At 47.8% G+C, this 22499-nt stretch overlaps 1 protein-coding gene and 1 non-coding gene across 14 annotated transcripts in view; both read right to left on the bottom strand.

Annotated features, from left to right (window-relative positions):
- The window catches only part of msi2b (musashi RNA-binding protein 2b), a 163911-nt gene that overhangs the window by 79575 nt on the left and 61837 nt on the right, over nucleotides 1-22499 (bottom strand). The window lies entirely within an intron of this gene.
- LOC114802752 (U1 spliceosomal RNA) lies at nucleotides 12323-12486 on the bottom strand. Its single transcript, XR_003751777.1, has one exon. It is a non-coding gene; the product is annotated as a U1 spliceosomal RNA (small nuclear RNA).

Genomic DNA, 22499 nt, shown 5'->3' with positions numbered 1-22499 from the left:
GGGACGGGGGGACGTTCTCCTCGAGTCAAACAAAAGCCAGGAGCCCGTCACGCAGGCGGGAGATATCAAAAACACACACACACACAGAGATTTTTTAATAAGCCGGGGGTGAATTATTTATCAGAAGACAAAAAGCGGCGATGCTGCCGACGCGGCCGGAGCGCAGATTTAAGGGAAGGTGTAATGCGCCGCGTCAGACGTTCACGTTTTATATTTTATTCGCTCTGATGCGCGCAAGCGGAACAGCAGACGCTTCACTCGAGGATGAGAGCGCCGCTTCTTTGATTTTTGTCGCGTGTTAAGTCTTTCATTTCACCTTTTTACATCCAGACTGTCTTTACGTGTCAGGCTTGCGCTGTTTATGCTGTTATCTGGGGGTTATTAAATGTTGGGGGGTTTTTTTTTGTTTGTTTGTTCTGGTTTTGTGATAAAAGGAGGCCGTTAACCGTTACAGATCTCAGAGTTACAGACGCTCATTGAAACAGAGCAGCTAACAGCACAAAATCTGTTGCTTTTTCCCCCCCTGCAGGTACGAAGGGCCGCATGCAGGTGAATATCGGGCATGTTGGACACTTGTGGCGCTCTTCCGTCCTCTTGGACCAACCGAATACAATCAGAAGATCACGACTGTGATAAAATTAGTGGAAGAATTAGTGAAGAGTGGGTATAAGCAACCCAGGCACTGGGCACGCATGTGACAATGAGTCTCTTGGTGACAGTCTCAGGCCCAGGTAAATGGGGAGGGTTCCCCTTTTTTTTTATATGTGGACAACCGGACCGGATGATGAGCTGTGGCGACCCGGGACGGGGGGGTGCAAGCGAAAACACTAAGCTCCGTAATACGGAGTAGATTTGGAGGGCGATCTTAACATCTGGCACAATGAAAATAGAAATTCCATAATCACTCATTAACTTGATCCTTTATTGTCCATCGATGTATGAGGAGCGGGGGGGGGGAAAGGAAGAAATATATAAAGTTAAGTGCCGAATGTCTCGGCTACGATGACCGAAGGACAAGAGATCCTCCAACAATCACCGCCCAACCGGCTGATTAGCCTCACGAATTCACCGACTCCTGGTTGTTTGTCCGAACACACACAGCGGTGGAAAATAAACAGTGTCTGAACGAGGGGGAAATGGATATTCAGAAGCGCGGCCTCATTTACAAGCGTTGCTGGTTAGAGGCGAGCATATTTGCATAACGGAATTGGATATGACCGCCTGTCTCCGAACGCCGTCCGTGGCGCTCTCCGCCAGAGGTGATGCTCTCCTGTCCCCGTCCCCCCCGCCCCCCACTATGCTGGGAAGGTTTGGCTGGAGAATAAAAAAGAAAAAAAAATCGATGCGCATGGCCCAGAGTGCTACGCATCCCAAGGACAATGGATCGAGTTTCTGGCCTCCCTTCGGCTGTAACCTGACGCCGCTCAGAGTTTCACCGATGGGCGGGCGGGCGGAAACACAAGCATCATTCGCTTTTATCACCGGCGATTAAAAAAAAAAAGCAGCTCAGGGCCACACTTCACGTCCCGGAAAAACAGCGCAATTAACAAGCGCGGCCGTAAAGGCATCGCGTGCAGGAGAGCTCGGATTGGCTGAGGCCTGGGCACCCGCCATGCAAACGGGACACGCAGCTTTCCACCAGGCTTTCAACCGCATCCACATCCACATCGAGAGGACCGAAACCAGGTGCAGCTGATCCCGCCCCTTTTCACCAACCAATCAGCTTCTCAGACCCAAAACCGATTCTTTCTGAGCCCCGCCCAAATTCAGACAGATGCAAACTAAATATTGCCCTTGTTGCCTTCGTAACCTTGTTGCACCAGTTGACTTTTACTTATTTGTATCAATAGTGGTGATAATATGTCAATGAGACACATTTCAATCGCATTTCAGTTTTTTTAAGATAATTTTAACTTGACCTATTAAACCTCTGACATTTCTGACTCTTTTTTAAATATATTATGTATATGTTTTGAGTATAACTAGTGAAATAGATTTTTACTAGTAAATGTACATTTAAAATTTTTTAGGCCATACAAGTACTAACCTAAAACATGTTAACTGTGATGATCCAATCTATCTCCACATTATGACTTGATACATGCGACAGTCTAACTGTTATGAAGTAATACAGTTTAGGATCTAGTCAGTAATATAATTACGGGCAGTGGTGGCTTTGTGGGTAAGGAAGCGGACCTGTAATTGGAATCTGCCACTGAGGTCCCCTTGAAGACTGCTCCCCGGGCGCCTGTCATGGCCGCCCACTGCTCACCAAGGGTGATGGTTAAAAGCAGAGGACACATTTTGTTGTGTCACCGTGTGCTGTGCTGCAGTGTATCACAATGGCAATCGCTTCACTTTCACCATGTGAGTTCATTTGGACAGATGTGTCTCCAAAGCACAACTTGACAAGAGACAATGCCGATTTAACGCGTTAACTGGCAGCCTCAGTAGATGTTGAGCTTGCATCTGGGTGGACTTCTGCGGAAAGATAAATGGATCTGATGTCCACGGGCGAAAATGAGGGTGTTTATCTGTAAAGGCTTCCTCTGACGGCGGCGCCGGGAGCCCAGGGAGACGGGCAGCGGGCTCGGTGGCCGCCGCTTTTTTCCAGGCGGCGCGCGGTTCACCACCCTGTTTTGTCAGGGTCGATAACCGGTCATTTCTGCTGTAACAACACGGGCAGAAATGTGATCTCTCCAGCAGAGCAGCAAATCTGTAGCCACCGACGCACAGCATCACAACTGCAGCAGAATATATATGTACTGTTTACGGTGTGTGTGTGTGTGTGTGTAAAATGTTCACTGCCGATTCAGCAAGCGCCAAGAACACCAACCCAAAACCAGCAGCTGGTATTTAAACGTGCGTCTTGCAATACGTTATGGGATTACGCCCCATTCCCGTTATCGACTCATCGCCATTTTGGCAGCTAAACGGCGCCGGATGGAAATGTATGTAAATCCGCACACTTAACTGACACCCTAAAGATGAGAAACAGATGAGATTAGGTACAGAAGATCACTTCTGCAATGAGCCTCGCCGTAAGCTCATTACGCACGTAAAGGGTTTAATTATCGCCGCCACCTCGCCTCGGCGCCACATACTTCATACGGACGCTTCTCTACATATATGAATATGTCTGAGCTCCAAAACCAGCTTTTAGCCTCAGCCTTTAGCTTTTAATCAATTTTGCACAAGTCCATTGTTCCCATAGTCCGTTTAAACGTGATTTTACTTGTGATCATCGTTTTCTGAAGCTGTCAGACCGGCGTCTGATTGAAACCAATCACAGATGTCCAGAAACGATTAGAAACCTGAACCAGAACTGTGTGTGTGTGTGTGTGTGTGTGTGTGTGTGTGTACCTGTGTAGCAGTTTTTAATATGAATTAAAATTTTACCCATTACCCATGAAATTTACCCACTGGGGCCATTTCCTCATTTACGATATCGGGGGTCTTTCTGACGACGTTACACAGTTATAATAATCGAGTTCCTACAATCATCTCAATTGTGTGTTTAGAGATTTGGAGCAACTGAGTAACTGCTATTACACACACACACACACACACACACACCTGATGAACATGCCCCTTGAGCTGAAGATAATAATGGAAACGGGGATGGTGTCTGTATTAGAGAAGAAGATAGCTTCGTGAGTGTGAGGGCCCTTGAGAGGACATCTGCTCTCCATTCCTTTCACAGGTTGTTTTGTTCTGTTTTGAACGGAACTCGCGGCTGCGTTCTGCGTCTCCAGGCCCGTCGGAACGTGACCCGTTTCCCTCGGCCCGTCCGAGGACAGAGGTAACCCGACCCCGGAACCTGAACCTCCTGGCCGTTATTTACCCCGGACTTTTCACTCTCGTCTCCTTCGTTCCGCTCTCCTCGCAGCTCGGCCGACAACTTTCTCACGGCAACCGACCCAACGCTCCGACTGGCGGGATGGCGGTTCAGAAAACCAAAAATGCCGATAAGAGTTCATTAGTAACCACACAAGCTCCTCACGTGTCTTTGTTTTCCAAGAGGAGACGACACGGTAGATTAAACCCAATATGGAGCCTCCAACCAGACAGGGAGGCGCTTATCTTAAAAGCGTCGACAGGTACGGAATCGCAACCGCCGCCATTTATCAGTCGGTTCGATCGGTCTTAATTACCACAGCCAATCAGACGCTGCCGGCTTCTACGCTCACTTTATATCAGTTTTCAGTTGCCGCGGATGGTCTGAGGAGTCTGAAGTAAAAAGAAGGATTTAATACGCCCTCGATAAAGGTCTCATTTCGTAACATTGCTGCATCACTCTAAACAGACCACCTGCCGTCACACTCCAAATTCAGCTCTAAAAGTAAAAAATCTGTCCAACTGGCATCCATCTAAATGGAACTGGTGGGTAAAGTTTCAAACGTCCTGTGGCCTTTTGATGTTAGTAAATGTATCAAAAATGTATCAAAAAATGTATCAAAAATGAATATCAATTAGCAAATGTTTGTCCCACTGCCAGTTAGTGAAGATCTTCGTCCCGTGTGAACCCTGGAGAAACCTCCCGTGGGTAAAGTGAGACGTCTGAATATTCATGATGGCCAGGGCCACGTCCGTTGAAGGAGGACCCGCGGCGAAGATCTGCCGGAGTCGGGCAGCAGATGATAGTTCCCGGCATGGCGCGCGATGGCCCTCAGCTACGGGACTCCGGCCGCGACCGGGCCAGTGGCGCAGTCTGCTTTCCGCCTTTCCTCCCCCATTCGGAGGAGGAGGAGCGCTGACCGGGGCCCTGATGACACTCGAGATTTATCTGCACAACACAGATTGTGTCACTCTGACCGCGGGGCCCGGTGATTAATTCCGCCACGTTCCTGTTGGCCAAGCTGCTGGTGTCTGACGGCTACAATGCCATTTTATTTATAGGGATGAGATACGCCAGTGCTGGCCGGCTCCACGCCGCGGAAGCCAGCGTCTGCTCGGCCCATCAGGACGGATTACGGCCGCAAGCCTTCGAGCGCAGGACGTCCGTCACTCCGCGAAACAGGGTCGGCCGGAGGCACGTTTCTCGCGCCGAAGCGATCCGTCCACGCCGGCAAAGTGGCCAGAGATTTATCCTCTTAAAGAACGGTAATCTCAGTTTAAACAAGTCCTCCATCTTGGCGGAGAGAAATATATACGTACCCTTTATGGGATAACATCGCGTCCGCGAGGCCCGTCAGGATTCGCGAGAGATAATGAGAAGGTCACATTCCTCCAATGCGGCTACTGATCACTGGCTGCCATGGCAACCGGCCCATATAATTTTCGTAATAATTATGCGAACTCCCCCGGCCGAACGCGCGTGCCGCGAGCGTACGCCAACGTGGACGGATATAGGATATATGCTTTTGCGGGCGCATTATGAAAAGCCATTGTGCGGCAGGAACAATGGCATCACTGGCGTGCCGTGTCTGCGCCATTGTACCGGTCCTATTCACTTCTGCTCCATTCTGCTCGGCAGACGTCGTCACAAAGGCGCTCCACAAAGAGCAGAAGGCGGGACCTGCGGCGACCACCGCCGCGTCGCCCGCCTACCCAAACACGCATTCTAATTGGAGCGCTAAGTCAGAAAATTTGACCGAAATAAAAAAGGACGACCTTCATGACCCCGGAACGGCAATTTGGGGCCAAAGAATTATGAAGAATTGTGTGCGGAAAAGTAAAAAGTTCAATTAAGAGCTGTATACTTATGCTCAACGTGTCGGGTTCTAGGCTTCTGCCAACGTGGCGCAGCGGTAGCGCGCTGAGACGAGAGTCCAGAGGTCGGCGGTTCAAATCCGGTCGTTGGCATAAACAACGTTTAAGGAAGCGGCCCCCGTAATCAGAAGGTTGCCGGTTCGAATCCCGATCCGCCAAGGTGCCACTGAGGTGCCACTCAGCAAAGCACCGTCCCCACACACACTGTCATGGTGCCCACTGCTCACCGAGGCTGAAGGGTTAAAAGGGTCACAATGACGGTCACGTCACTTTAGTTCACTAGTCCACGTGAGTGTGTGTGATGGTGAATAAGCAATACAGTTTATTAGCGCCGATTGTGAATGAGAAGAGATACATGACAAGCCCTCATACTCGGTCTTGATGGCTTCATCTCCCGCGTGTCCTTCACCGTTTCATTAAAGGCGGACCTCTCCATCGCCGGTTCTTGTTGGTGGCGTCACCTTCATTAAAGCGCCCGACAGTGGGAGATTCCAATCGCGGAATCGGTCCTCACTAATCCTCCAGCAGGTGATTACGCAATCGTACTCGTGACCTACACGCCGCGATGGAACAGAGTGCGGCGCCGGGCCTTTTTTTCTTGATATTAAAAAGCCAGCGAGCTGTGTTACTGGCGAGAGCTGCGCGGCGTCTGATTGGCCGAGGCTAATCAGCCGCTACGTTTCTGACACTGCGAAAGCGGCCGAGATTGCCGTCTCCTCCTTTTACGAGCATCGCCGGGTCTCCTTTCCTCTCCCCCCGGCCCGATCGATGTCGTTCTCGCGGAGAGCGCCGTAATTTCGAGAGTAATGAAAAAAGCAATAACGCTTCTCCGCGCCCCCCCTACAGCCGGCGATACGCGAGAAGGACGTCCGCCGAAAAGGTGCCACGTAAAGGACAAACAGAGGTACACAAAACGTGGCGCGGTGACGGCCCGGCCGTGAAAACGTGGCCAGGTCCGCCATTCCTTCCACAGGCCGCCAGACCAGCTTCTCAGCATCCGAAGTGCCGATCCGCCGAGCGGCGTGACGCGAGTCTGATGCGCATCTCGTCATTGACTGGTTTCAATTATCACCGCCGGCCCCGCGCCGCGCCCACATTTACATTAGCCTGCTCGAGCCGTTTTAATGCCCCATTCGGTAACAGAGCCAGACGGCGACATTCTTCTTCAACGTCCCCGCTCAGGCGCTCCGCCCGCTGCCCTTTTTCCCGCCGTCGCGGCTTCCTGAGGCGGGAAACGTCGGGGGCGTCGCCCAAACGCGGCGCTATATCCCCCTATTTATTAAAGCTTGGATTAACATGACAGCGGCCTCCGTCGGGGGAGTCTTTACCGCCGCTCGGAGGAGACAGTAATGGGCCGCGGTTAATGTCTCCAGCGGAACAGGAAACGGACGGGAGGACGTGCGAAGACGGGCAGGAATTGTTCTCCGCGGAAACGTACCTCCGCGAGGAGTAAATCTGTGCGTGGAAGAATGAATATCGGCGCGAGGACGTTTAGCGCGTCGAGGAACGTTTCCTGAGCAGCAGCAGATGATGAAACACGCGCCGCTTCAGAGGCAAGAACAACAAGTGCAGATAACGCTCCAGTTATTTAATAAACTCATTTAACTCAAATAGAAGGTCAGCTCTACCCTCATCGCCCGTGTTGGTTTTGATTTACTTTCAAAAAGATTTTTAATGTACGCTGAAATAGAAAAACCTTCGGTGTCAAACGTTAATCTAAAGTGATTTTCACATAAAACTGCATAAAAAAGGACAGCGAGCTCTAAGAATCCGTCAAAATGTTAAAAATCACGCACACTTTAATAGTAATAGGGGCCGTGGTGCGTTAAGGAAGGAAGCGGCCCCTTAATCAGAAGGTTGCCGGTTCGATTCCCGAACCGCCAAGGTGCCACTGAGGTCACGCCACTCTGCTTCACAATGACAATCGCTTCACTTTCCTTTTAATCTATAGTGCGTTGGAAATATTACAAAAAAAATTTTTCGCTGAGTAAATGATATTAAGGGTCGTTTTTTTTTAAATCGGTGAACACTTAACCCGGAAGCCCCTTCATGTTGCTGGACCCCGCAGGACCACGATGCACTGCAGCCGCTCACCTCAGCTCTCATACACATTGATGAGGGTGCGGCGTTTTTTTTTTTGGGCGGGGAGAGAAGCACCGAGGTTCAAACTGCACCTCTCCGGAGGGAACGACGGGGTTTTAGTAAAAAGAAAAATAAAGTATAAATAAATAAATAAGTAAGTAACGCCGGCGGCTCCCCGAAACAGAACAAGGTGAAGAGGGGCAGTGAAGAGCGGAGGCTGAAGATTTCTCCCTCGTTACTGAACTTCCTGCCAGTCGGGTGAGTGCCTGACTGACCGACACTTAAAAAGTGAGACAGAAATAGGAGTGTGTGTGTGTGTGTGTGTGTGTGTGTGTGAGTGTATGTTACCAGGTGCACCTCTACGATGGAGCTCTAAATCCGTCTTTATTCAGAAGATCAGAGGCATTTCAGGCCTTTTATTATAAACCCATCCCCTGCCTGAGGACACACACACATAACATTTATATGTAAGTGTGTGTATCTCAGGTACACAGACCAAAGCCATTTGTAACAGGCAATGATGCAGTCAAACACACACACACACACACACTCACAGCTGTCCAGCTGAGGTCACTGCAGACTGAAGAAAATCCACGCAGCTCAGCTGCGGCTCCGGACTTTTCCATTACGCTCCCAGTTACGGAGCGCGGATAAACCCAGCAGCCGGACACAGTGAAGCAACACATCTGAAATGGGAATCTTCTACCCACAATGCACCCCTCCTTACACGCATTTATTTTCCGGCCAGGGAAAATAATACAAATCTACACGTATCTGGTACGCGGCACATCTGCGCGGCGGTCCGGGTGACGATCATCTTCAGCCGTCCCCTGGTTTAAAAATGACGCTGGTCCTGGCTCTGCGGGAGATCTGGACCTAGAACAGTTCTAATCAGAGGACACCGTGTTCCGCTGCAGCCGCTGAGCTGCATTATTCATACACGGGACGGGACAGGATGTGTGTGTGTGCATGTGTGTTTGTGTGCTTAGCATGTTCTTTGGTTTATTAAACTGTGTGTGTATGTATGTGTGTATGTGCATATTTCTGATGTAGTTTTATCACACACACACACACTCACACACTAGCCATCACTTACATATATATTCCCTCACTTTACTGCTTGTCTGAGTCCAGATTTTCTCTCTCTCACACACACACATACACACATACACATACACACACAGCTCTTGGTCCCTGATGAGGACCAGTGGGGGGTGGAGCTTCATCTCCCTCCACCCCAGCACAACACAGCATGAGGCCAATCCACCACTCCCATTCAATTCAGCGTGCACACACACACACACACATTCTTGATGAGAAGCTTCAGACGTCTTCTGAGGTCCCACCATCATCCCCACTATTCCCACCAAGTCCCCACAAACCTCCAGTCTATTTTTATTACAGCGTGTTCTCCAGTTCATTAACTTACACTAATTAACAAAATGCGGCATTATCCATCAGCCTCCCAGTATATCTCATCCGAATTATTTTAACACTGGATTCAAATCTTATTTTAAAAAAATACATAATAATGCTCATGTTGAGTTCAAGATGTTTGACCTCGCCTCACCACAGGACACGATCGTCCCTGATTGGTCGACTCTCGTGATATGACCTTCAGCTGTTTAACCACGCTCCAAGCACCACCCAGTCGTCTCAAATCATCTCAATACACGCCTTTCATCCGATTTTGCATTTTCTAGACACGATCACTCGCTCTTTCTAGGAAGTTGACCTTGACCTTGACCTTGCTGCACCGCCGTGCCGTGTTCTGCGGCGAGGGGTGCGGACAGGAACACTCGCGCCGGTGTGGGGTTTGCATTTTCTGCTAATAACTGATAGCAGATCTCTGTCCCCCGCCCCCACGTCGCCTCCGCCCGTCCGGCGGCGCTCCGTCCGCGCCTGTCGCGTGCCGATTCTCCACTCTGAGGCAGCGGTGATAAGCAGGTAATTCATCATGCTGCTGAAAGCTACACACGCACACACACACACACACACACACACACACACACACACACACACACACACGCCTTATCAGCCTTTCACAAGATTCAGCCTCCCCGAGCAGGGTCTCTGTTTGGAAAGTGACCCGCCGGCCTACCGGCTCCAAATTACCATGACAACGTTAGAATTATCCAAGCAAATGACAAGAGCGGAATTAATATATTTCTCCCGGCGACGGGCCGAGCCGCAGCCCCGGCGCGCGTTCCCGTTACAGGCAGGGAGCCGAGCAGCGGCGAGGGTGAAGACATCCCGGCTTTCATTTCCCCGACTGGACCGTTCCGTACAGGACGCTTACTGAGATCCCATGGAACGCCGCCAAGACAACCCCTTCGCACGGAGGAGGAGCGGAAATCTGTGTAACAACCCGAGAGCCAGCAATACTAATCTCATCCACAGCCAGAGAAAAACCTATAAAGATGATGAAACCTGGTCTCCCGCTCTCTCTGATGAACTCTTACTGCATTTAATTATTGTCATAATTATTAGTATTATTATCATTTGTTGTTATAACAACAAGTGCTGCATGACATTTTTATTGTGCGTATGTGGCTCTCTCTTCTCTCTCTCGCTCAGCCTCTGAGCTTCAGACTCTCCGCAGGTGCGGGGTCGCAAGGTCAAGATCGGGTCCCTCTTTGTTCTTTGGAAGGGAGTCCTTTCAGCATTGAGCTGACACACACACACACACACACACACACACACACACACACACAAAGGCCTGATACATGTGCATACACACATGACTGCATGCAAAATGTCTGTTCATTTGCATATGGGGTCTCTGTCATTGGCAGCAATTCCGTCTCTCACACATGCACACACACCAACAGGGATTCCGATAACACATAACTGCCAACATACACACATTCCTTTAAATTTGAACGCAAGCTCACATCTGCAACAATGGTAATAACTATATTATAAATGCATAAATCAAACTGAGGTTAAACCTAACTAAACTGAACCTCAATAAACAAAGTCTGGTCTATTTTAGGTTAATTCGATTAAATGTAAGTATTTTGTCTTATGAGGACCAGAATAAATGACCCAACATTTACTGAAAGATAGAAATAAATCTGTACACACACGTACACACACACACACACACACACACACACACACACACACACACACTGTCAGGAAATTCCATTGTTGGGATTCCTACAGTGCATCCAGGATGGCGGGGGCGGGCCGGCGGGATCGCGGAAAGATGAACCCCATTATGCCCGACGCTACATGTGTTAACAGCACGGCCACAAAGTGGGCATCGCGCCGTTATCTCATCCGCGGTGCTTTATAAAAACGTGCAGTCAAAAGCCCAGATAAGAGAGCAGCGCAACTCATAATTGAGCTCCGACGTGAAATGAGATCCATTCGGCGTTCCTCGGGGGCCATTGTTAGGTCCATTCACGTTTTTAATTGGAGCCGCTCCACAGAGGGATCCAAACACTGTGACTCATCAGCCGTCTATTCTGCCAACAAAGGCCCGTCGCCGCGGCCGGCGCTGCTTACTCACCGGCCTTGGCCGTTCCAAAACTTTCTGCCTGTGAGCTGCTTTGCGGCATTAATTACCAAGACCATTAGCAGACGGAGCACTCGTTGCATCACCTTTGTCAGCCTTCTTAACAGCCATATGGCCATAACCTGCGCCTCTGATGACAGGCACAACACAAAGGAGCTCTCGAGAGCACCAGTCACGGCCGGGAACACAACCATAACCCGTAGTTCCACGACTGGAATCCGAGTGATTAGTCCGCACGAGGGTTATGCAGGATTATGCAGTATGCAGCATATCAACAAATTAAGTAATTTATAATTAGGTGTAGATTGTTATTCATCGGTTATCTACGGCGGCCCAGAAGGGCCAACACAAATGCAAATGGCGCAACGCAGATGCGAGTGCCATTGCACAAATGCAAAAAAATCTCAACGGAAGTTACACACGCTCTTTTCTAGCATCAGTGCTTCTAGCGCTTACTTAATGAGCCTCATTTCCATTGGGCCACAACTTCCATGGTGCATAGCTTATGGCCCAGAACACGTGCGTTACAATGCATTCATTAATGCCTGTCATAACCAGCCATATTTTGCACTGTGATGTGTTTATGTGAGGGATGATTGACACTGCATTCACATATCAAATATTATGTGCAATATACGACATTTGAAATATGAACGCAGTGTCCGTAACTTGCGATGTGCGTAACTTCTGCTGTCACGTTTGCATTCGAGTTGATTCTTCTGGGCCACTGTAGTTATCCGCCAACCCCTAAAGTGAAGTGATTGTCACATGTGATACACGGCAGCACAGCACACGGTGCACACAGTGAAATTTGCCCTCTGCATTTAACCCATCACCCTGAGTGAACAGTGGGCAGCCATGACAGGCGCCCGGGGAGCAGTGTGTGGGGACGGTGCTTTGCTCAGTGGCACCTCAGTTGCACCTTGGCGGATCGGGATTCGAACCGGCAACCTTCTGATTACGGGGCGGCTTCCTTAACCGCTAGGCCACCACTGCCCCTTAAATCAGAGGAAAGCGCGAACACAGTCCCCCGCTACCAGAGATTACGCAGTCGAGATTCCCACATTTGGGGAATTCGCAGGGGTCAGCACAGCCGAAGTGCAATGGCTGAGCCTCGCCCTGGGGGAACCGCCTTCTTGATCACGGTATCTCCCCTGCCAGGTAATTATATGCATTTGTTACTCATACTGTTACTCATACTGCCGACCCCAACACATTTGTTTCAGTAAGTTCTGCAACAGAGTGACTAACTTCTATTTACGGCATTTTCCCACAAAGACCCGAACGTTTTCTAGCGTTTTCTAACAGTTCTGTACAAACTTTCATACAACAGAATAGCACATGATGAGTTGAGGGCGGTTCCGGCTACTGTTGCACAGAACCCATTACTTCAGACAGCGCTGCTAAATTATGATAATTAAAATGTAGCGCCACGCGGCATCACGTTTTCAAGTTATTACGAGACGCGCTGCCTTCCACTCGTCATGCGAGTCTGGACAGACATATAACACCTCACGTCAAGTTCCGTGTCACATTAACGACGCGGCGTGTTCATGTGAAGCGGGCGGCCGTTATTTACCGCATGTGTGCAGAGCAGCGGCTTGCAGACAACAGCCCAGAGTCATGTTTCAATTCTGCCATTTACAGAGAGAGAGAGACAGAGAGAGGCTGTGTGTGTGAGGGAGAGAGAGAGAGAGAGAGACTGTGCATGTGAGGGAGAGAGAGAGAGAGAGAGAGAGAGAGAGAGAGAGAGAGAGAGAGAGAGTGTAAGTGTGCACGCAGCATGAGTAATGGGGGGAAATGGCATTCAGGAATTATTCCAAACCACAGTTGCCAAGCCAGGGGATTTATTCCTCTTTGTTTATGAAATGAGGCTCAGAATAAAGAGCCACGGTTTTTCAAAAGTTAAATATCAAAAATAATCCCACACTCATTAACAATTAACACTGGAATATGATAACCGGCATGCAGACAGATAAGCGGAGAAAGAGACAGACAGTTAAGCTGAGATAGACAGTCACAGAAAGACAAAAAGATTACAGACAGAGAGACACTGACAAAAAGATAACGAAGGACTGACTGGCATGTGAAGAAAAAGACAATGACAGACTGAGAGACAGACAGATAAATAGACACACACGTGCACAAATATGAGGAAAGATATGCAGATGCATGCAGACAGACTAGAGGGAAAAAACTGGGAAACAAAAGACAATTAGAGAGACATGCAGACAAAACAAAAGACTGAGTAACAAAAGGAAAACAGGCTGACAGGTAAACAAAAGACGGAGAGAGAGAGAGAGAGAGACAGGTTGGAAAAAAAAGAACGACAAACAAAAAAATCAGGGACCGGTGGAAAAGTCAAAGAGAAAAAACAAACACAGACAGACAAACAAAATCGAAGAGACCGACAAACAATTACCAAACAAACAGTGGACAGAACACAGCGAGACAGAAAAACAGACAAGAGACGGACATGTAGAAGGTGAGGTGAAGTGGGCCGAGGGCTCCCCCCCGGTTCCACCTCGGTGAGAAACGGCCATCAGAAGCGTAGACTCCCCGCCGGAACCTGGCAGAAGGGCTCGGCCAATCAGAGCCTGGAACCTACCAGAGCCATACAGATAAAAAAACGAGAGGAGGGACGGGCTTCGCCGCATCGATCAGCTGCTGACGGCCCGACGTCTTAACCGAACACACTCAAACATCAACATGTCAACAGGATCCATAAAATATCGGCATGAAATTATTCACGATTAACCAGCATTGCAGGCCGTCGGGCTTCAGAAACCCGATTAGATGAACTACATTTCAACCCGACATCACCGCGGAACCCTCGATCTTCAGTCGTATCAGAATAAATCTCTCCCGGTGATAAGAAGTGGACCACGGAGCTGTGAGGGCCACTTGGCGTTCTGAATGTCAAAGGGAACGGAGCCGATCTCCACTCTGCACAACCGGTGGAGTCCAGGCCCATTTTGTCTAATGGCTCCGTGACGCCACTAATTGCGGCTCATCAATCAATTAAAACGCCTTTTATTTATCGTGGTCAAGCTGTCCCCGCCTCCTCGTCCTTCGCTCGTCACCGAAAGCTCCACCTGGAGGCGAGGGAGCGGCGAATGACACCTCGGGTTCCTCCGCAGCAACCGGCGGACGAGATTACAGGGCGCCGCCGCGGCGACCTTCAGCTTCACCGAGAGTGGGGGCGCCGCTCCGGGGGGGTAATTGAATGTTTTACACCCCAGAAGGAGCCGCCTCCGAATCCGGCACGATTCGGTTCGGGAGTCCGTCCCTCCGCCGGGAGACGCGGCGGCACAATCAAGCGCGTTAACAAACAAAACCCGAAAATTATGCGGTGAGGGTCAAATCACTGGCTGCCGCCTTTCAGGTGTCAATCATCCTTCCTGCCGGCTCTGGGCTGCAGGCTTGAAGGTCAAAATATTCATATTCTGCCAGATCTTATCATGTGAACTTAAAATATTCCATATTTCTCGCTCTCTCACGTTAAACGGCGTGTGCTTGGGCCTCGGTTTTGACGGACACAGCATTAATAGCGTGGTTAATCCGCGGCTATTAAAATCTAGGACACGCCCCTCACGGTGAGTGTATCGGTTGTGACGTCGGCGCGCGATGCAGCAGCAGACGAATGAAGAACAATAAAAACAGTCATAATAACGATGATGACAATAGGCATTGTTTTCAAAGCTCACAAACACGCTGACGAATTACGTGCAAGTCACAACAAACAATAAGTGTCAATCAAGCAGATGAACCATCTGTGACGCACGTTTGGTAAAGACAGAGGTCAAAAGGTCGCGGTACGAAGAGAAAATCAGAATAAGAATTGTTCTGCTTCTTCTCATTGCTTATTCTGAGCCTGTGAATCATGAATCAGCTCCGAAGCTCGGAGGAGGTTGTGAGGCTCGGTCGGGTCGGACCGCCAGTTTTTTGGGTTTTTTTTTTAATGCCGTATCTCCAGCAGCTCCAGCGAAGCTCCGGCGCGTAAGTGGGAATTTTCTAAAATCAGCTCCAGCGCCGGGCGCCCCGGGACGCTCCGCCTGTATTCACATTTCCTCTTGTTCAGAGCGCAAACAAGCGAGCAGCAAGACAGCGGCGGCATCTGGTGAAACACTGTGCAATAACAACAACACACGCACACCTGAACACACACACACACACACACACACTTTCCTTTTGCACCCTGTGTTCTTAATTCTGCTCAACAGTCAACAGACCAGCGAGTGATCCGAGAAAAGGACAAACGACTCCAGACTCCCCCAGTTTTAAACCCTTCCTGCACGGAAAAACTCCACCCCGCGTTCCATTACGCGTTCTCCTTCGTCATGAACATCTTGATTTTTGTTGGTCCGTAAAAGATTTCGTAATAATAAAATGTTTTAAATTCCCCCGATGGTTGGGCAATAATATTGCAAAATTTTTAAACTATATCACTATACATGATTTATATCTCAATACTTCGAAAGGAGAGGTTGAGTAAATGAGTAGACAAGTGAACCTCAAAGGCAAAGTACAGGAGGCCAGGTCTGCACTTTTTGTTAAGTACATAACTCCACATGTGTTCATTCATGGTTTTGATGCCTTCAGTGAGAATCTACCAACGTAAATGGTCATGAAAATAAAGAAAACACCTTGGATACTCAATGGTTACAATATATATACTTAACATGGAACAAGTATATTCAGTATGTATCGTCCACAGCTAAACCCACCCCTATCCAATTAAAAAGATGCTATTGAACATTTGGGGTCAGATTAAATGGTTCAAAACTCAAAAGTTGAGACAAATTACTGGTCCACATCGATTGAGAAGGTTACTGGATGCATGCTGGATGAAAAAAGCATCAATTACAACAGGAAATGCATTCAAGGCAGCAACAAATTCGTATGCAGTTTGGCAAAATCGTGAGCAGCAGCAGTGACTGTTGTTGTCATTGTTATTACTAATTTATTACTTATTAACAGTCGGGCTGTTCACTCTGCACCACTTTTTAAGAGCCATTAATGGGAAGACGGCCTTCATTTTGGCTGCTCTGAACGAGGCAAGGACACGGAAGCTCATTTAATGTCTGGGGCACAGCTGACAGCGGTGCATTCTGGGAAAAGGGAGAGTTAGAAAGCAGGGAACGACTGGACGCCATATCAGTCGGTTACAGCTCAGGACACATGACAGTCCGGCTGCCAGCCGGTCAAAGACTCCATCACTCAGAAGAAGCGGAAAGCCCAGACACTGGAGATGTCTAGAGTCTGGAGTCCAGAGTATAGATTTTATTTAACGTCAAATAGCCTAAACGATTACTCTGTCCATTACTTCTCAACTATTCTCCTACACGCATGACTTCTACAAATAGTCTTCATCCATAAAGCTCCATGATGAAGCCTGGACTGATTCTTCATAGTCCCCAAATCACTCATCCACACCCTCCTGGACCCTCAGGTCCTCCTCCTCCATCAATCTCAATTTACCTTCTTTGCACCTGACTACCATGTCAGCTCCGGAACATTCTCCCACAATTAAGTTTCTATAAAGACGTCGTGAAATTCAGATTAATTGGCTCAGTTAGATATAGCTTGCATAAAAATATCGATGATAAAAAATAAAATAAAGGCTGCTGACATCACGCCACCAGTTGACGACGTGTGTGCTGTGCCCAGCTGTCAGGGAGGAAGGGCACAGCTTCACCCCACGGCATCGTGGGAAGGCTGCCCAGCTGTCAGCGAACACTAGGCATGGCCAAGGTCAACACTGCTGCTCCAACACACACACACACAGAGTTAATTTTCATAGATTATTATACAGCAACACTGGTATGTCGGAGTGTGTGTGCGTGTGTGTTAATGAGAACATAAAAATTTTAGAGACCTGAAGCTAACTCCACATTTTCTTATGCTGACGGTTTATTTAGTGCATTAAAATGCAAATGAGATGTCCTGTTTGAGCCAACATAGTAATTTATTCTAATCAATTATTTACTTATTTATTTATATTTAATTCATTTAAACCGGGGAAATATAAGTGTGGCGTTCTAAACAGTCAGATTATTGCTATTGTGCACACCCTCGCCACCCTATACTGTTTACCCAGTTCACCGCTGCTCGCGGCGCGCCGCTGGACAGCTGTAATGACCGTGTGGGACAGAAGCTGACCGCTGATGAAGGGTCGGAAGTTGCAGGGTTGTGGGAGTCTTTCTGTTAAAGTGGTCAGAGGAGGAAAAAAAACAACACTACCTCCCATAATGCATCAGCGCTGATCACAGATCAGCGTCTCATCTGAATAAAAAGTAGGGCGGTGCGAAATTTCCCGCCCAGACGCAGTGTCCATCTGTGCTGCGTTGCCAGCTGTAATGAATACGGTGTGTGTGTGTGTGTGTGTGTGTGTGTGTGGTCGTCAGCAGCCCTCACAGATGTGTAAATGATCCCCTATGACACGATGCAGCTCTGATCGGTTGTTTCATATTAAAGAACGAACAGACAGATCCCGCCGAGGAAGAGAAGAGTCACGCCCTCTCTGATCGCTCCGCTGTCTCTCCATGCGGAGTCGCACACTTTGATTATAAGGGATGAGTGAGCTTAAATGATCCCAGAAACAATATTTGTTATGACATTCAAGTGCTGGGTATTTTAAAATGTCAGCTATACTTTGGAATCATAATCTTACATTTACATTTAAATTTAAGGCATTTGGCAGACGCCCTTATCCTGAGCAAATTACAACGTGCTTCAATGTCACCATGGATGATGTGATTCACTGGTTCACTAGGACCCCCAACTATGAATACAATCTCTTTATTCACTCTGTTATAGTTTCTATACAGAAGTCAGACAATAAGAAGGTTACAAGTTCATTTAAATATTCTCTAAAGAGGAAGGTGTTGAGCTGCCGTGTGACAGTTCTCAGTGACTGAGCTGTTCTGACCTCGAGGGGAAGTTCATTCCACCACGGAGGGGCCAAGACGGAGAAGAGTCTAGATGAGAGATGGAGGGACCAGGCGAGCAGTACTGGAGGCTCGGAGTATACGAGGTGCAGTGCGAAGTGTAATAAGGGCTGTGAGGTAGGATGTAGGTAGGAGGTAGGATCAGAATTTTGAACCTGGAGAATTTGAAAAGGTTGAAGATCAGTCGTGCTGCTGTTTTTGTTTAGTTTATTTGTATTAGTTGTTATTATGTAATCTTGGTTACATAATAACAAATAACATAATACAATACGCTTTACTAAAAAAAATGTTTTCAATTATTAGTTAAGTGACTATCGACGCCACTGTTCTTCGTGGGTGGTGGATCCGAAAAAGAGCCGATTGAAAATGAAAGTGAAGAAGTGGACCAGGCGAGGGCCTCGACGGTGAAAAATCCCCCCGTTTCCACTGCTCCCCAGGCCCGTCTATGGATCGATCTTTGCTAAACACTCCTGCTGGCACCGCATGAAATATTCATATTGCAATTTCTGACAGCTCCCCTCCCATAATTTGTAAATATTTCAGCATAACAGTGGTTTAAGTGGAAATCAGTGGTGTGGGGAGAGTTATGGGTCTCTTCTGACCCCCTAAAAAAAAAAAAAAGAAAAGAAAAGAAAACTGACAAATGGCCACTTCTGTCACCCAGCGAGAAATCCCGCCGTCACACACAGCGGCTCATTTATCTCAGAGACTCGGCTGGAGCGTGTGTGTGTGTGTGTGTGTGTGTGTTCTCACTCCCTAATAGCCTCCGGGTAGAATGCCGGCTTTGGTGGTCTGCCGGAGGGCAGGTGAGACGGTGGGGTGAGAAGGGGTCAACGTAGGGTCTGTCCAAGATGACCACCAGTTATAAAAGTGTAAAAATGTAACATTTATTCATCAAAAAAGATTTAAAAAGCTGTAGAAATTCGTACAGTAGTGTGGTGTATAAAAACAAGGTAAAGTACAAATACTGGATGAAGTGCAGTGTCAGGACGAAGTCTGGTGAAGCCAATGCAATCCCCCCCCCCCAGAAATTTGCATAAATTGGCAATTACATTTCACAATTTCCACAATCGTCGCTAATCACTCGTTTCCAGCCGTTTAATTACAGCTCCGCAGCGACTGCCTAATGTCGTGAAAGGCAATACCTTATTGTTGCTTATCACGCAGTATTAGCTAAATTACATTAGTGTTGATTTTCACCAGGGCCTGTTGTGCTCTGTCTGTGTCTGTGTGTGTGTGTGTGACATGTTACTCACTTCCAACACACACACACACACACACACACACACACAGACACAGTCCTTTTAATGCTGAGTCGACAGGAAGTCCTAATTGAAAGGCTCCAGACCTCAAACACAAGGGGACAAGATGAAGGGAGTCGTAATCTGGGATAGCTGCAATAACAATAAGCCTTTATTTATTTATTTATTTATTTCGCTTTTCAAACGCAGCAGCCGAGTGACTCAGCAAAAAATTTGCATCACCGTCCGTCAGCCAGCGGTTCTTTCCGAGCAGGAAATTTCGGACATTTCCCGGATCTCTGTACATGCATATTCAACACAGATGAAACATTTTTCAGAAAAATATTTTCAGAAAAAAGTCGACCAGAGAGCAGCAGACCCTTCCGCAGGCCTATGCTATGCACCCACCGTGCCCCGCCCAAAGATCAACACATACCTGGCGGGCGCCTTAATAATGACGATGATCACTAATAATCAGGAGGAACATGACCATGTGTCTGTAACCCGGATGCTGCCATCCCTCTAAGAAAAAAATATAGATTTTATATAATGCTTAAAGCTGAAAAAGTTTCAGAGTAACGTCCTCTGAGGTTCAGCATCAATCCGACACCAACGCCTTCTGTCAAACCGACGGCCACATCAGCAGCAGATGACAGTTCCTCCCTCAGGTAAGAGCAGCAGTACAAGGGTTCAGAAATAAACAAGTCCGTCTGTTTCTCCTCGTCATGGTAGAGTGAAGCTCTCTCTCGCTTTCACACACACACACATTCACACACAAAAAGTTGGCTTTGTTGTCGTTCCCCCAAACACACTCACCAGCTCCACCAAATCCAGCCTGTCAGAGAGCGAGAGAGAGAGAGACACAGAGAGAGAGAGAGAGAGAGAGAAGGTCTGACAGACGGCACGACACCAACCTGCGGCCGGGCCGCTGGCCGGTTCCCGACAAGAACCTGGTCCAGTAAAAAAACCCAGCCAACAGGAACAGAGCAGGGAGGGCAAAGAGAGAAAAGAGAAGGAACGACAGTGAAGAAGGAGCAGTGCAATCTGCATAATGTGCAATTTTGCCCAGTATACTGTACTGTATATGCATCGCACATTATGCAGGTTGAACTGCTCCTTTAAACTGCACCAACAAATGACAATTTCAACATATTAACACCACATACATACAGGCCAAACGTTTGGAAACCTTCTCATTCAATGTGTTTTCTTTATTTTCATGACCATTTAAGTTGGTAGATTCTCACTGAAGGCATCAAAACTATGAATGAACACATGTGCAGTTGTCTACTTAACAAAAAGTGGAGACCTGGCCTCCACAGTCACCGGACCTGAACCCAATCCAGATGGTTTGGGGTGAGCTGGACCCCAACAAGTGCTAAACACCTCTGGGAACTCCTTCAAGACTGTTGGAGAAGCATTTCAGGTGACGACCTCTTGAAGCTCATCCAGAGAATGCCAAGAGTGTGTAAAGCAGTAATCAGAGCAAAGAAACTAGAATATAAAACATGTTTTCACTTATTTCACCTTTTTTTGTTAAGTACAGAACTCCACATGTGTTCATTCATAGTTTTGATGCCTTCAGTGAGAATCTACCAATGTAAATGGTCATGAAAATAAAGAAAACACATTGAATGTTTGATAATATTCATAATGGACCATGTGACAGTTTTAATAATGATAAATGATATGAACAGGTAATATGAGCAAAATGGAACCATTAGAACCGTTCATTATGGGGGAACATTTTTTTTTTCCTGTTTGTGATGCTTTGAATGTTAACACTAACAGTACGACATTTTCTCTGCGCTGCTGCACCCTGTCGTTTCGTATTGAAGCTATCAGAGCAAGCGGCAGCTGCTCAGTCTCTGGGGGAGGAGCCTAACTCAGCTGCGTCATTCTCTTCATGTATCAGGCGCTCCGCCACATTTGCATTTCACAAGCTACACCGAAGAGTCACTTTTACCGAAGCCCTTACAAGCCAATCAAACTCCATCGATGAATGCGGCGTGTGAAGGGTGTTAATCAGTGACATTTTTCTGATCCAAGTTTGGCTCAGAGGGTCCCGATGCGGCCGCGGTTAAGACACCGAATTGGGCCGCGGTCTCTGAGGGCCGACACTCATCTAGCTGCCGTCGAGCGTGAGTAACAGGCTTTACCCAGCTCCAGATGTGGCCCGGCGCAGTCGAAAATTGAGCTCCTGGCAGCTCTCAGCTCAAGTCCACGAGGCACGGCTCTCCAGAGATCAGGTTTTAGAAGAAACCAAAAAAAAAAAAAGGCCATTGGAACACGGCATCAATTAAAAGGACCATTCCATTCTCATCACTGTTCCTTTAGAAGAGAGAACGTCCCCACGACATTTCATCTGGTTATCATTTTATACACTGTCTGGCTATTGGGTTATTTATCTGCAGTTGCGACTGTCTTGTAATACCACTTTGTTCCTCAAGGGGTGATACTGACTTACTGTCAAAAGTCCCATTACATAAGATCATGTTACATTGTCCATTAGCTACATGTTCAGACACCCAGGAGTAACTCAAGTTTAAACGTCGTACTTACTTGGGTCACCAGGTTGATAGCTTACTAGGCTACTACCACCAACACGGCTACCAGTGCCAACCTCCTGCCAGTCATGATTAACAGACCTCTCAATGCCGAGGCACTTCTACTGCCATCTTCCCGGTTCCCGACTGTCCCCGCTAAAAGATGCAGTTTTCTATTCAACTACTGTCAACCAACTTTACCAACTATATTTTAACTAGCAATCAAACAAACAGATTTTTGTCACCGACATCATCCATTATTTAAAAGGATAAAAGAACACAGCACTTTCCATAAAGTTCACCGAATCATATCGGGTTTAAGGTGAGGCCTGCTGCTACTGCCTCAAATCATTCTTCACCGGGGGGGCTGTTTCTCCAGACGTCCAATACGCAAAAGGTCACATAAGGCCGAGATATTATTGGGCATTTGGTTCTGTTTTAATAT

The sequence above is a fragment of the Denticeps clupeoides genome, chromosome 13 (assembly GCF_900700375.1).
Source record: "Denticeps clupeoides chromosome 13, fDenClu1.1, whole genome shotgun sequence".
Classification (NCBI taxonomy): domain Eukaryota; kingdom Metazoa; phylum Chordata; class Actinopteri; order Clupeiformes; family Denticipitidae; genus Denticeps; species Denticeps clupeoides.
This window is presented reverse-complemented; position numbering and strand designations above follow the sequence as displayed.